This window comes from Sceloporus occidentalis, unplaced genomic scaffold, assembly GCF_023333645.1.
Source record: "Sceloporus occidentalis isolate IW3139 unplaced genomic scaffold, rSceOcc1.0.p SCAF_6, whole genome shotgun sequence".
Classification (NCBI taxonomy): domain Eukaryota; kingdom Metazoa; phylum Chordata; class Lepidosauria; order Squamata; family Phrynosomatidae; genus Sceloporus; species Sceloporus occidentalis.
The window spans coordinates 136,777,327-136,793,318 of NW_028316986.1; the positions used below are offsets into that span (position 1 = coordinate 136,777,327).

Sequence of the window (15,992 nt, forward strand, 5' to 3'; positions counted from 1 at the left end):
CCTGAGATCATATGATACAGGGCAGAATACAAATATCTTAACAAAGAAAGATATATTAAGGAAATAGAGTGCAGGTTCAGTGTCCAAGACCAGGAAAAGGTGGTGACTTCCTTGATTTCATGCTTGTAGGCACAAGTTCTGGGTGCAGAATAACTACTTCAAACAGGCACTGAATGAGGCCTAATCATTTTTATTGTACCTCATTTGAGTACTGTATGTAAATCAGCTCTAAAGAATAACTGACTGAAAGAATAAAAAAGAATGTTAAAAGAAAAGGAAAAGAAAAGAGAGGAGCCATTCATCAGAGATTGTGTGTGGTTTCTCTGGTGTAAACTGAGGTTCTTTGAAAGAGTTTTAAAAACAATGAAACAGAACCCAAAGCTTTGAGCTTTCAATGGGCCAGAAGCTTTGCCATGAATCTTTTATATCCTCAGCTTAATATTTCATGGGATGCTATTATGACTTGTAAAACATTGCATGAATAAATAAAACAGATCCTTGCAACACTGGAAATCTATTTAGTTCAAATGAATGCTAATTAAGATGGCTCTAAAAAGCAATTTAAGCCTGCCTTTTTTTCTTTTTTCTTTTAAAAAAGAATTTTCTTTTATTTCAGTAGGCACTCATGTAAAGTTAAATTAAAGACCACCTCCACCAAAAGTGTCAGATGCCTCGCTATTCTCATGATTTCCATGGATTAATGTTGCATCTTATTCTAATGAAGAGAGAATTCTGGAATAAGCACACAACCACAGAAATGTGCAGCTCAATCTTAGATGAGGTTACTCAGAAACAAACCCTAGTCTGTTTATCCCTATTTAGGTATGTAGGATCAGTGGTGGCTGGTGACGTCAATGTCAGTGGGATGTTGGGTCAACTCCAGATGTTAAGCCAAACCTGGAAAGAGCTATCCAAAGTGCTGGGTCTATTAAGGGATAGGATTTCCCATGCAAACAAAGTGATGCTCAAAATTCTACAACACAGATTTTACCAATATAGAGCAAGAAATATCACATGTCCAAACTAGGTTTAGGAAAGGAAAAGGCACTAGGAATAATATTACAAACATATGTTGGTTAATGGATTGCACCAAAGAATTTCAGAAGAAAATCAGCCTGTGCTTTATAGACTATAGCAATGGCTTTGATTGTATACCTCATGAAAAACTATGGATCACTGTTAAAGAAAATGGGTATCCCATAACATCTGATTATTCTCGTGTGTAACCTGTACTCAGGACAAGAGACTACTTTTAGGACAGAATATGGAGAAATAGAATAGTTTCCAATTGGGAAAGGAGTCAGGTGAGGTTGCATTTTATCACCTTATCTGTTTGATTTGTATCCTAAACATATCATACTTAAAGCAGGGTTAGACTCTGAGGAAGGAGGTGTGAAAATTGAAGGAAAGAATATCAACAATTTAAGATAGGAAGATGGCACCATACTGCTAGGAGAAAATAGTAAAGACTTGGAATGATTCATGAAGAAAATGCAAGTGCAAGTTTACAGTTCAACATTAAGAAAACAAAAATAATTATCACAAATAACTTATATTACGTCAAAGCAGATGATGAATACATTGAAATAGTTCATGATTTTCCATATGTTGACTCAGTCATTAATCAGAATGGAAAAGTCAAGAAATCAGAAGACTGCAATTTGGAGGGCAGCTGTGAAGAAACTAGACAAGATCCTGAGGTATAAAAATATATTCTTAAATATTAAAGTTAGGATTCTCCATGCCATTGTAGTTCCCATTTCTATGTATGGTTGTGAAAGCTGGGTCATAAAGAAAACTGATAGAAAGAAAATCCATCAGTGATACCTTTATTGGCCAACCAAAATGCACAATATACTTGTTGCATGCTTTTGAAGCTCCATGGGCCTCTTCATCAGGCAAGATGTTACAAACCAAACAGGAGGGGGGGGGGGACCAATTGGAGATGTTAGATGCCTGCATGTTGTTTCAGTCCTTAGTAAAGATGGCAAATGGGGAGGATATATTTTGTGCAGGCAGGCTTTTCCTCCTTCTGGCCATGCAGCAATAGGCAGGTTTTCAAAGCCCAGGAAATTTAAAGTCCATTTGCATCTCAACAGGCACCCTTCTTTTGTAATCCAGTATGTCTCCATTCCAGTGAGGTCATAGGTCTTGCCTACAAAGAGGTGGAGAAAAGCCAGTGTAATTGGCCCATGCATCTGGTTTTTATTTATATTATTCAAGTGCTTATAAATCCCTATGTTCTCACTGTCAGGATGAATGCAAGGATATTGTATCTGCTGCCTTTTGTCCCATGATGGAGCAAAAATGGAGGATGTACTAAACAGGCTCAAGAAAATGTCAACAAGGATGGCTCCATAAGCCAAAGGATAAATTCTAAAACTCTTGTTAGGACAATCAGAGTGTTATAAACTAGTTGGGTTGTGTTCTGTTGTTGTGTTGAGTTACCCTGAACAGTTTACTATGTTAGATAAACAAACAGGAGAAATGAGGTGAGTGATGTTGAAGACAAGAAGTCCTCCTATAGTCGCAGACTTAAGAGGAAATGTGGAAGCACGTTCATTTTGATCGTCGCAATTTTTCCCAGGAAAGATAGTTTGAGTTTAGACCACTTTCCCAGATCTTCTTTAATTTTCTTCCATGTCGTGATATAGTTATTATTGAAGAGATCAATGTTCCTTTTTGTTATAGTGATCCCTAAATATTTAGCTTTCTTTGCAATTTTATAGCCCGTTTTTTCAATAAGTTCTTTTTCTTCAATTTCTGACATGTTTTTGGTTATTATAATTGATTTTTCCTCATTGATCTTAAATCCTGAATGTAAGCTATATTCATGTATTGAGCTATTGAAATGTGGGATACTGGGAATAGGATTTTCTAAGTACAAAATGATATCATCAGCAAAGGCTTTTATCTTGAACTGTTGATCTTGTATCTTGACTCCTTGAATCTTTGGATCCGCCCTTATTTGATTACATAGGATTTCCAGGGTTAAGATAAACAATAGAGGGGACAGGGGACAACCCTGTCTGGTTCCTCTCTCTATCTTAATTTCCTTTGTTCTTGTATTGTTAACTATTATATGGGCTTTCTGCTCCTTATATACAGCTTGGATCCATTTCAAAAAGGTTTCACCTGCCTCTATTTTTTTTAGGATATCAAATATAAAGGACCATCTGACCCTATCGAATGCTTTCTCCGCGTCTAATAGAACCATTGCTATTTTTTTCCGCTGTGATGTTCAAAATGCTCTAATATATTAATTGTGCTTCTTATGTTGTCTCTCATTTGTCTTCTTGGCAGGAATCCACTCTGGTCTTCATGGATTAATCGGTTTAGTATTTCTTTCAATCTTTCTGCTAATATTAAAGTGAATATCTTGTAATCGGTATTAAGCAGAGAGATCGGTCTGTAATTTTTTGGGTCACTTCTTTCTTTGTTTTCCTTTGGAATTAGTGTGATGTAAGCATTTTTCCAAGATTCAGGAATCCCATGTTGTTTTATATCGTTCAATGTGTCTTTCAACGGGTTAATGATTATTTCTTCCAGTTGTTTATAGTAAGCTGCTGGAAGGCCGTCTGACCCAGGAGTTTTATTTGGTCGTAGTTTTTTGATTGCTTGTGATATCTCAGCTGTAGTAAATTCTTTATTTAATATGCTCCTCTCTGCTTCAGTCAAGGTAAATAGCTTCTGGTTCTCTAAATAGTTGGATAATCCACTTCCTTCCTCTGAGTTTTCTGGATTAGCTTTATATAAATCTTGAAAAAATTGTCTAAAAGTTTCGTTAATTTCATCTGGGTCTGTTATCCTTTTATCCTTATTTTTCAATTCTAGAATCATTTTCCGGCTTTCCGTTTTCCTCAGTTTATTTGCTAATAATTTCCCCGCTTTATTTCCAGCTTCAAAGTGTCTTTGTCTCACTTTTTAAAGTTTTTTTTCTATCTCCTTCAGTGTCAGGAGTCTTAATTGATGTTGTAGTTCTTCCATTTCATGTTTTAGTTTTTTGTCACCTGTCATCTTCCAAGCTTTCTCTTTCATCATCAGCTCTTCCACTATTTTCCTTTCCTTTTCCGCATCTTTTCTTTTAATCTCAGATTGTATTTTAATAAATAACCCTCTAATTACAGCTTTGCTGGCATCCCACACCAATTTATTTTTTAATTCTTCTGTTCTGTTTTCTTCGAAGTAGAATTTCAATGCCTTTTTAATCTGATCTCTGATTTTTCCATTATTTAAAAGTGTGCTTTGTAATTTCCAGTTGCTTTGAAAATTTCTTTCATAGAATTTTAACATAATTGGATTATGATCAGATGTTCGTTTTGGCAATATTTCCATGTCCTGAATCTGGTTAGCAATCTTTCTGGTTATCAGGAAAAGGTCAATTCGAGAAAAAGAATCATGACGTTCTGAGTAGAAGGTGGGGCCCTGCATCTCCTTATATTTATATCTCCAAATATCTATCAATGTATAATCGTCCATTAATTCAAAAAATGTGTGGGGCAATTTACCTTGATTTTTCTGGATTTTCCTCCCTCTATTAGATTTCCTGTCTTGTTTGGGTTCTATGACCGCATTAAAGTCCCCCAACAGTAATATATTTGCATATTCCGTATTTTTTATTTGCTTATGAAGATTTGCATAATATTTACTCTGGTTATTCATGGGAGCATAGATTCCTATTACTAATATTAGCCCATTTTGAGTTTGGACTTCTACTGCAATATGTGAACCATTCTTATCTTTAAAAGCTTCTTTCGCTTGATATTTTCTATTTATGTATATCACGACACCTCCTTTTCTTTTCTCAGCTAGAGACGCAAAACATTGTCCCAACTTGGGGTTCCTGATATCTTTGTTGTCTTCTTCTTTTATCTTGACTTCTTGAATACATAATATTGTCACCTTTTGTTTTTTCCAGGTAGTGGAATACTATACTTCATTTGTATTTTGAATTAATTCCCTTGACGTTCCAGGAAATTATTTTCATCTTTCACTTTTTGTTGTTTCAATTATTATTGTTAGTGTTATTGATTTTGTTCCACCCCTTCCACCCCTTTTCAAATCTTTATTTTAGTTTCCTTTATTGTCTTTTAGAGGTTTTCAAATAAAATAGAAAAGAAAAAAGAGATTAAAATAAATGTCTAGCTTAAAAGTTTTTCACTCCAACTGCTTTTCTAGGTCTCACAAGTCCAATAGCAGTTCCGGTTCTCTTCCCTTTTGTAGTGCAGGGGTTCTGATAGAGAAGAAATATAGAAGAATAACTCTGTATACAGTAACGTCAGCCAGAATAGTATACGCCAGCTATTGGAAAAAACCTATAATACCCACAAAAGAAGAATGGTTTTATAAACTATTAGAAGCAATGGAAATGGACATTCTAATGGCTCATTTGAAAAACACCCAAACAGAAACAATATGTGAAAGAGAAAAGGAATGGCTATGCGTGAAAAAGTATATAAAGGGGGAAATAATCTGATAATAAATATGTGCTTATGGCAGAAAGACTAGAGAAATAGCGAACACAAATAATAAAGAAAGACAAGTGTAAAATAGACTTAAGGTTTGGTATAATAGTTATTCTGAATAGGAGGAACCTGCAGAGCACAGACTTTCTTTTTTCTTTTCTGATATATCACATTGATGTTGAAATACACTTTGTTATTAGAGGAACTGGTACAATAATTGAAAATTAGAGAAGAGGAAACAAACTTATACGAGATAAACAAGAATGGTGGAGATCACTATGGAAGTGTAAAATACATGATGTAAGCTTTGATGTAAGATCTAAGATATGACTAATGGATGGATGAAAGCTGATATGTTCCTTTATTGTGTTGTAATATGTTTTATGTGTATGTCTTAGTTAGTTTTGTTAAGTGTATTTATAATTAAAATTCAATTTAAAAAAAATTAAGAGGAAATGTGAATGGAACAGCGGATATTCAGAGGCTGTGGGGGTTGTGGCTTGCACCCTGGACTGTTGGAATGACCATAGTTTGTCTTCCCATCTTTTAAAATATAAAACTGAAGTGCAACCTGGATTTCCCACTGAGGAAAACCAGAGAAGTATGGAGAACATAGTGCTGTACATTTCAAAGGTACAACAGGCATATCAGAACCTTGGCACTAGCCAACAGAAGAAAAGCCAGGAAAAGGTGGGAGCTGCTCCCCAGAGTGAGTACTGTATACAAGAGGGAGGAGCAGGTTTGAAAGGATTGTTGATGTTTATTGTGCCCTGAGGGATAAAGAGCCATTGAGGCTAGGTTAGGCTGCTGTGAGGGGTAGTTAGAAAGGGTTTTAGGTATCCGAGAAAGGGAGAAAGAGTGTCCTTAATTAACTTGTGGTAGTGGCCTGCAGGGCACATAGTGTTTGGTGACTAGTGGAGTCACAGGTAACTGTAAGGGTTATAAGATACAAAAGTTTTATAAAGATTCTGTGAGAGCTTAGTCTGTAAAGGAACATATATATAAAGCTATAAGAAAAAATTACAAAGACAAGTTAAAAAAACTGTCAAACTGTGTGAACACCATCCAGTAAAAGAGATACTGTATTTAGCCTGACTTGTAAATAAATGCATTATTTTGTTTCTACAAGCAGATATCTGAAATGATTTCAAAAACACATTAAAAACCTTACCAACATTAAATAAAGTCTTTTAGGTTTTGGACACATTAGTGTGTGGCTGTCAAAGAATAGTTGGTGCCAAGCTGGTGGGAAAATTTGAAACAGAGTGTGCTGGCATCTAAAGAGAGTTATAGTGCAGGAGACACTTAAGAGAATACCGAGTTTAAGTCTCAATGAATTTGTAGGATAGTGGCCATCACCTTTACATAATTGGTGGAAGCAGTGAGATAAAAAGATCCATTGTGCTGCCAACAGAGAAAAGTAGTTGGGTGGAAGAGTCTCTCACCATCACAGCAGGGACTTCAGGTGAAAATGTTCCTCTGAGCTCCTTGGAGAATAGATGAGAATTCCATGCCATTTCAGTTATGAGCCCATTGTTTAAGGGCATATGCTGTGTTTATGTTTGATCTGTAACCTTATCCCTTGGATTGACCTCCGAGGAAATATATTCTTGTTTGCAATCATATAGGCTAAATGTACAGTGCTAATTTTCTGTTTATTTATTTGATTTATATTCCATCTTTCCTCCAGAGCTGGGATGTAGAGAGACTTCCAACACCATTAAAAAGGTTCCAACAAAAACATAAATTTTGCATGTTCAATACAAATTAAATAAAGTATACAGTCGGCCCTCCTTATCCATGGATTTTTTACCCACAGATTCAAGCATCCACGGCTTGAAAATATTTAAAAAAAAGTATAAAACTCAAATAGCAAACCTTGATTTTGCCATTTTATATAAGGGACACCATTTTGCTGTGCCATTGTATTTAATGGGACTTGAGCATCCACAGATTTTGTTATCCATGGAGGGTCCTGGAAGGAAACACCAGCAGGTAACAAGGGTCCATTGTACTATTAAAACACCCATTAAAAGAATTCAAAAACACCATACTAATAAGAAAAAAGCAATGAAATATGAAGATGTCCAGCACAGCCATTTCAGTGGGTAGGCCTCTAGTCCAGGGGTAGGCAATCTTTTTGAGCCGGGGGCCGGGTTGCTATCCCTCAGACAACTGGGGGGCCGAAGCCAAAAAATAAATAATTAAATAATTTTTAAAAAAAAATTTAAATATATAAATAAACCAGGACAAATGTAGGACAAAATTTTCAAATGGAAGACACTTTTTTTTAAAGAAATGGAGGACACGCGAAAAAAATTGCTGATTTTTTTAAAAAAATGTTAATATAAATGCATATTTCTGAGGCTTCTATAGGCAATTGCCCCCCAAAGGCCCCGGTGGCAATCAGCAGCAGGACCAGGCTGGGGCCGGTCTCAAGGCCTCGCCGGGCCGCATCCGGGCCGCAGGTTGCCTACCCCTGCTCTAGTCAGTTTCCCAACCCTTTTCAAAACAGTTTTTAAAATATATATCTATAAAGAAATGGATGAGGAGGGGATCCAACAAGAAACAACTATTTAAATAGGGAAACATACAAGTATTTTTTTTAAAAAAATTCTTCCAAAAAGGTAGGTTGCCTGAAGTATATGGAGATGAGGAAAGGTGATCTAGCTGCTTCATTGATCTTTGGAGTCTGAATGTCCAATGGCAGCATTTCAATAAAATGTCATCCTCTCTTTTTCTCAATTTCTCTCTCTATCTTTTCTTTTTAGAATGGAAAACATTCCGTGAAGGGAAGGCTAAGCTAAACAGATGGACTTGCCACAACCATTTCTAGAACTCTTGCTCACCTATGCAGGTTACAACCTGGGAAACAGCAATTCCTCGTTGAAGACTGAAGCTGGGAATCAATAGAAAAATCAGGCTTCATCATGACCAGAATATGTAGAACTGGAAGTCGCTTCCCCTCTTAATTCCATCACAAATGCACAGAATAGGACAGTGGTGTTGATCCACATATGGCTTTGATGCACGTTCGTTTAGAAAAGAAGAAACAGAGATCATCTCTTAAACTTGACAGCATGTATACAGTTAAGTGTACTGTAAGAAATGTATGTGTCCATTTTGTGGTGTACAGATATATGGGATAGAAAAATGCTATGATTTGTTTCCCAAGCCATGTATACATGTACATGACTTCCTAATGTGTGTACTTATATGTGGGCAAAATAAATACTGGCTAAGATCCTGATTTTGCTCCTGCCAACAAATGGGGGAAATTGACTTTACTTCCCCCTGTACAGACATCAAGCTCCTAAAAATCTGTTCCAGAGTTGAAAGATCATCAGGAACAGCAAGGAGCTTCAAGGAAAAGGGAAATGGGAGAAAATAATCTTAATACCCGTTCCATCAGTGGGATCCACTGCTAGAATTTTATTTTGCTCATAAACAGTACACTGTATTCTGTTCACAGAAGACCAATTAGAATGAGATCCAAGCTGTTGCCCAGTCTTAGTAGGGTATATACACCTGGGCTGCCCAATGACGCAACCTCACTTTCATGTCTAACAGAAATGAAGACAAAATTGTTTTTCTGATCAATCACATAGCAGTCGTGTGTGTGTAATGGATCTCCTACATGCCTTTCTTTAAAAGAAGGTAAAATGGGGAAACTAGTATTCATAAGTACTTTTTTTAAAAAGGGTTTTATCCAGCAAATCTTACTCTGGAAAAAAAAATTAGCCAGCAGAATGAATAAGATTATACAGTTGCCCCTCTGTTTTTGCAGGGGATCCGTTCTGGAACACACACACCGCAAAAACAGAAATTTGCATACATGCAACCCCAATTGGCTTGAATAGGGGTGCTCTTTTGTGGGCGGCTGCAGGCGCATGCCATGGGCACGCACCCCATTGTTTCCTCTCCATTTCTCACTTGCGTATATGCAAGGGACGCAGATCTCAAGTCCACAAAAATGGAGGGGTGACTGTATATATATTGCCTTAACCAGAATCACAATACTGTCCAGTCTCTATCCTACTACCTCAGCTTGGTTCCCTCCAGGTATTTTGGACTGCAACTCCCACAGCCTGAGCCAGCTTGGCTAATGTTCAGGTGTTTTTGTTGAGAGCCCACAAAAATACCTGGAGGGTATCTCATTGGTGAAAGCTGTTTTACACTGACTGGTAGTGGCTGCACAGGATTTCATGTAGTACTTTATGATAGGGGTACAGCCAAGGGCCTTGAGAATACAAAACATGTGTCTTGCTTCCAAGCTACAGTCTTTCCCCATTGTTCATGACCTTTCATTTCCCACGCTCCTTTCACATTATGAGACCATCCTGCCCCCTGAAAAACTGATCTTGGAAGCCAAGGAATCTTCCTAAATGGAAACCAATGTGGCATTGGAAATTTATGTGGACAAGTAAATTAATAACCTCCTCCTTTCCCTGCATGGCAGCGTTTGCGGCTTGTGCACAGGAGCTAACTAATCATAGGGTAAGATGGCACCAAACAGTAGTTCAGAAACAAAGGGACCAAGATCACTGTTAAAGAATGGCAATGGTTTAATACACACACACACAGATAGAGAGAGAGAGGCATATAACTGTCTGGGATAGTTACAGTGTCTGTAAAAAGATGGCTTCTGACTACAGTTTTCTAAACAAGGCCTCCTCCATTGCCACTTGGGAACAGCTGTCATTTCTTTAACAGCAAACAAATGCAAACGTGTCTTTTCCTGATCTCTCTTTCATACATACAACACACACACACACACACACACACTATCTTGGTTTGGAGGGAAGGAATTCACATATTTTGGATAAATGATGATGATAATGATATTTCTACTAGTACTACTGTACTACTGCTGTTGCTGCTACTTGTTTTTGTTAATGATTATTGAGTAATTTTGATGCTTATCAGAATTACTGTAAGGAAAGAAAGAAAGAAAGAAAGAAAGAAAGAAAGAAAGAAAGAAAAGCATGTTTCAACATTCCATAGATGGTGCCAGTCAGTAGGTCCAGGCATGGCTGGCATGCTCAGACTGGTAGTACAGAATTCAATTCATGTTTTAAGACTGGCATCAACTATTATGCCTGGCTAACACTGACCTATCACTTCATCATTTTAGAAAACGGTTTGATGTTTGATTCATAATTCTTGACAGGAAAGCTGTATTGAGACTGCTTTTGATGATGGTTTCATGAGAAGCACAAGTGTCTTTTATTGTAAAAGAGTATTCCTGAGATACATCTACTCTATTCAGTATAAAGATTAGACTTTTTTTGCAGAAGGCTTTAATCATATTGGCCATATATTATCTATAGCAACACTGTTACCAGGCCTCTATAAATATCAGTTGCTGGGGAAAGATGCACCCATTTCCTGTTTTGTGGGTGTTCACATCGGTCCCTGGAGAAGGAAGATGCTGGACCGGACAAACCTCTTGTCTTATGCAGCAGAACTATTTAAAAAGCAATCTGAACTGCTTTAAATAAATCAGGAGTAGGAAATGTGTCATCCTTAGGCCACAAGCACATTGTTGTAGTTTGCTTTCAAGTCATGGCTAATTTATAGCAACCTGTCCTAAGGTTTTATTGGTGTTATTTGTTCAGAGGGGGTTTGCCACTGCTTTGCTCTGAGTCTAAGAGGGATTCCTAAGGCCACCAAGTGGGTTTCCATAACTGAGCAGGGATTTGAATTTTGCTTTCTCAAGGCATAGCACATTACAAAAGTAAGATGGGATGCACCAAGATAGAAACAGTTTTCTGTTTACCTATCCGCATGGCCTTCTATTCCCAAGGGAGATGATTGTAAAAGCATGTCTTTCGTTGTGCTGAAAAAATCATTTTGGCAAAAGGCATGCTTTCACGTCACTCTCCTTCTGGAGTCTCCTAGTCCAACACTCAAACAACTAAACCATGCTAGATTTAACTCCCATGACCTTATTGTACTCTCTGTAGATAGTGGTTTGAATATAGGATATAGACTCTGCAGATCAGGGTTTGAGTCCCCACTCAGCCATGGAAACCTACTGATGACCTTGGGTCATACACTCTCAGCCCCAGAAAATCGCATGATAGGTTTACCTTAGGATCGCCATAACTCAAAAATGACTTTAAGGCACACAAGAACAACAGCAAACTTGATCAGGGCTGAAAGCCAGAGAGACAGGCTTGTTGTTTCCACTGCTGTTGCAGTATAGCACTGTGATAGCTAGCCAGTTCTCAAGCAAGTACTGGAAGCTAATGAAGTAGCATGGAACTCCTCTTCGATTCTGATTTGTGACCAATAAGCAATGAAGAGATATTTCCTATTGATTGCTGTATTATTCCAAAGAAAAGCTGAGCCTGAAATAAGGAAAATGAAATAAGCACATAATGAGCACCTTTGTACATCTTTTGTTGTTAGTCTTGTAAATTGTACATATTTTATAGAGAAGGATAATCAGAACACCCGAAACAAGTGGCGTTTGTGGGTTTTTAAATGATTCACTGAACTGCTCAAACCATGGTAAGCCCAAGAAATAGCCTGAAGCAAAATATACAATCACGCCCTCCCCCCCAAAACATATAGAAGACATCAAACTGGTAGTTAATTCTTTCTTCAGCATGACAACTTAGTCAACTGTGCCCCTAATTCCTTGCTCTGTTCTTGAGGCAGCCATTCCAGTTTGTTTTAAATATATTTCAGTGGGAGGAACTGATCTCCACATCAGGTCAGTCTCCACATGAGGTCAGACTCCATTTTGTGCAGATGTTTTGTCTGCTAAGATCCAATTGTATGGTAGCAAGGGGGGGGGGAATATTTCTTATTTTAATTTATTCCAGCATTGGAAAGCTAAACCAACACTTTAGGTGCTTATAGATATGTGTATATAAATATAAAAAGTGTGTGTGTGTGTTTAAAAATGTATATAATGAATTCTCACTGTATGTCTTTCAAACGTGTTTGATCCTTAGAGTGTTCCCCCCCTTCACCCCCCTCAAATAATGTGATGGTGTTCAACATTATACTTACTGCCTAAATGTCTTTATTTTCCATGGCTATTGATAGTCTTCTGAGCAAGGAATAAGAACAAAGATAGCTAAAACCTCTTGTTTTCCAGATATTTTGGCAGCATACAGTACCCATCATCCTTATCCAATTTAGCCAAAAGTCAGAGACTCTGGCACATATAGTTTGAAACACTCAGAGGACAAAATGTTTCCCATGCCCAAATATGAATAATAAAAGCCTGAATAGAGAAGTGAGAAAAGATTCAAGCTAAGAATGCCTGTTCTACTATAAAAAGGAATTCCTTGGGAGAGCCTGCCAAGATTTCTCTTCAGGGACAAAATTTTCAGAACCATTTGAAAACTCAGAGGTAGAAAATGCAGCTAGATGGTCACAAATTTCCCTGTCCCTGGTTTATGGCTGAATGGCAAATAAATCATACTGGATGAATGATTTCTATTACAACTGTCAGATACTTATCCACAGCTATTTTCTTCACTGTGAAAAGGGTGCAGTATGCACTGATACAGTTTTATCAGGGAGAAGGTGCAAAGTCCAGGTTCAGGACAAGACACTGATATTTGCAATAAAAGCCCTGTATGACCCATACAATATAATGTAAATAATAATTACAGGAAGCAAATAGGTCAAAATTGTTACATAATGGCTAAAAAGGGTTGTTAAAGGGAATGCGCGCGCACACACTCCAAAATGTTCCTAACTAAAGACATGTCGTCATTTGGCATTTCTAGGAAGAAAAAGAGACATGGTTCTAATTGAAATTTGTGTTCACGTGGTTCTGTTATTATTTCTTTTCTTTTCTAAAAAAAACTATTTTATTTGTATATAAAATAAAAATATATACACTGAATGAAGAGTTGGGTGTTGTTTCTTGAAATGTTCCAGAGAGAAGACTATGTATTCGCTGACAATTGTGGTAACCAAAAGATAAGCTGAATTTTCCTCCCAGTATAGATGCACCCCTGTTTTCTGTTTAATCCAGATGCTGCACCTCAGTGGGAGGAGCACAGGGCAGCAGGCTCTGCAAAAGTTGTTATGCTGCAAGTTACAACATTTCTTTCCCCAATGACTACACCAACTCAAGTTGCTAGGGGTTGACATGTGAAAGCCCATACTCTGCCCTTCACTTAGCATAATCCTAAATATCCTGATTGTGAAGAAAGTCCCACTGACTTCAGTGAGCAAGCCCTATTTAATTCAGTAGGATTTCTTTCTAAGAAGACTTGTACAGTCTTATATTATAAAACAGTTGGGGATTAGCATCTCAGTAGAGAAAATCCCATATGATCCAGCATCTCTCTTCCTTGATTCATGGAAATGTTACCTTTGGGGGACTAAGCTTGCATTATATGCTGGCTGGGTCCTTCTGCAAACTGTAGCACCCAAGTTTTTTTTTTAAAAAATTAAACTCTGCTTTGATGATGCCAACTGTGGGGCTTATTGCTTTACACTCTTAACATGGGGCTAGGCCGCTTTAAATGCTGTGCCTACCTCCTGTTGCATTTTGGGGTTTGTAGTTCAGGCTCCTATGAAGGGTCAAGAGAATGTCAGAAGATTGTTTCTAGATTAAACTAACAAATCTAATCCAGGACTCTAATCCAGCCATCTCCTTACAATGTCGCCTGTTTAGATACTTCTGGGACACCACCAAGTGCAATATGAAGGCAACAGTCATTACACCCCAGTTTCCTCTTGGCATAAAGAAAACCTTTATCATTTACTTTCTTTCTGACTTCCAGAAAGGGTACCAGTGAAAGGAACGTCAAGTGCAAATGTCTATCCAGATAAAACATGACAGTCTTTTAAGGTGCCGCAAGGCTCTTGATTATCTCTCTCATGTTCAGACTGCGAGTGTCATGGTTTATATGCTGCCAAAACCTAAACACTAACACACAAAGGGGAGGAGGGTTCAGCATGTTTCACAGAATATGAAGGATTGTAGAAATACAATAGGTCTTTTAGGAAAAGCCTAAGGAGGAGCCTCCCTCCACACCAAACATTCCCCCAAAGATCTGTACATGTTCCTAGAATGCTGAATGGGAGCTGGGGGAGAAACTGGAAAAACAGATGGGGAAGGGAATGGGGTGGAATAGCTAGAAATGCACACAGCACTATTGCCCTCTGCAATATTTTGTTGTCTCACATCTTGTTCTGTAGGTACTTTTAATCCATGAACATGCTCCACAGCAGTGGCATCCCCACCAGGGGTATCACCAGGCACAGGGACAAAAGGGCACTCCACCCACCTCGCTGCTGTAGTAGCAGTGTAGAGAGAGCACATGGCCCTCTCAGCAGCCTCCTCAGCCTTCTGAATCCTGCATGGCCATTACTGTGCAGGACCTGGAAAGCAGCCACCACCTGCCCCCCTCCCAGCCTTCTAAGTTTCTCATGGCTATGGCTGCATGTGAGCCAAAAGGCAGCAGCAGCAGTCGCCCCCCCCCCCACCCCCACCCCACCCGGGTGTACTATGCCACAAAGTGAACCCCCCAGGGTGTCACCCAGTGTGGTCTGCACCACCACACCCCCTAGTGATGCCACTGCTCCACAATTCTTTATTGGCTGAGGAGGGAATCATGACCATTATTATTTTTAGATTATTTTTAACCATCATATTTGGAAGGCCCTCTGTCAGGGTGCTATAGTACAAAAAGGAATGTTTGCAAGTTTTGCATTTTCCCAGTTGTATCTTCTGCTGCCTGAAGGTTGATGTCACGTGAAGTTGTACAGTTGAAAAATGAGCTCTAATAACCAGGATTCTGGATCCAAAATTCAAAAGGCAGGATGTTTCGTGCCAATGACAGAGGGGATCAAATTTCATCCTGGGTTCTGTTCTGCACTTCCGGCTGCTGCTGCTGCTGACAGGATGCCGGAGCTGACTAATGATTAATCCATCCTGGTGAAAATGTTTTTAAGTTCTTAAACAGTCATTAATCTGGAAGCAAGCTTTGGGGAGTGGCAGCAGGTTGCTTGAATGGCAAGTATGCAAATGACAATGTTGGAGAGAGGAAGAGCTGGCTGAACAGAACATTACCTTGTTTTGCTCATTTATCCTCTTTTTAAAATGAAATTACTTCTTGTCACCAAAGTACCAGCTTACTAAAATGTGTGTCACCTGCTCTTGCCACTTCAGAGTTACTCATAAGTCTACATTGCTCAACAGGAGTGCTTGTTGTTGTTAACTGCCCTTGGACTTGACTCATAGCAACCTTGAAAATGAGACATATTCAGGTCCCCCTATCCTAAACCACTCTGCTTAGGATTCATGCTGTTAGGAAGTCTCTAATCAGGGGACTTTCTTAATTAACTCAAATTGCCGAGAGGGAGGGTTAACAATGCCCTCGCATTGTATACCAAAGGGCCAAATAATCCCTTAAAAGATGACTCTGAGACAGACTGCTCAAATTAAAGTCCAAATATTTATTAAAAGGGGAAACAAACATACAGCAAAAGGCACACACACACATACAAACTACTCAATGAAAGCAAAGGAGGGAAATTCGGGTATAG

The 15,992-nt window shown here is 38.3% G+C and overlaps 1 protein-coding gene across 2 annotated transcripts in view; it reads left to right on the top strand.

The window, feature by feature from the left end:
• FAM110C (family with sequence similarity 110 member C) overlaps positions 1–13,250 on the top strand; it is a 30,667-nt gene extending 17,417 nt beyond the window's left edge. Inside the window, exons 1-2 of one of the 2 annotated variants that reach the window (XR_016281795.1) lie at positions 5,941–6,174; positions 8,237–13,250. The gene's annotated coding sequence lies outside the window, so the exon portion shown is untranslated. Of the gene's footprint in view, positions 1–5,940; positions 6,175–8,236 lie in introns of those variants that run through there. The other variant, XM_089531057.1, reaches the window with a different exon arrangement.
• The last annotated feature ends 2,742 nt before the right edge of the window (positions 13,251–15,992 follow it).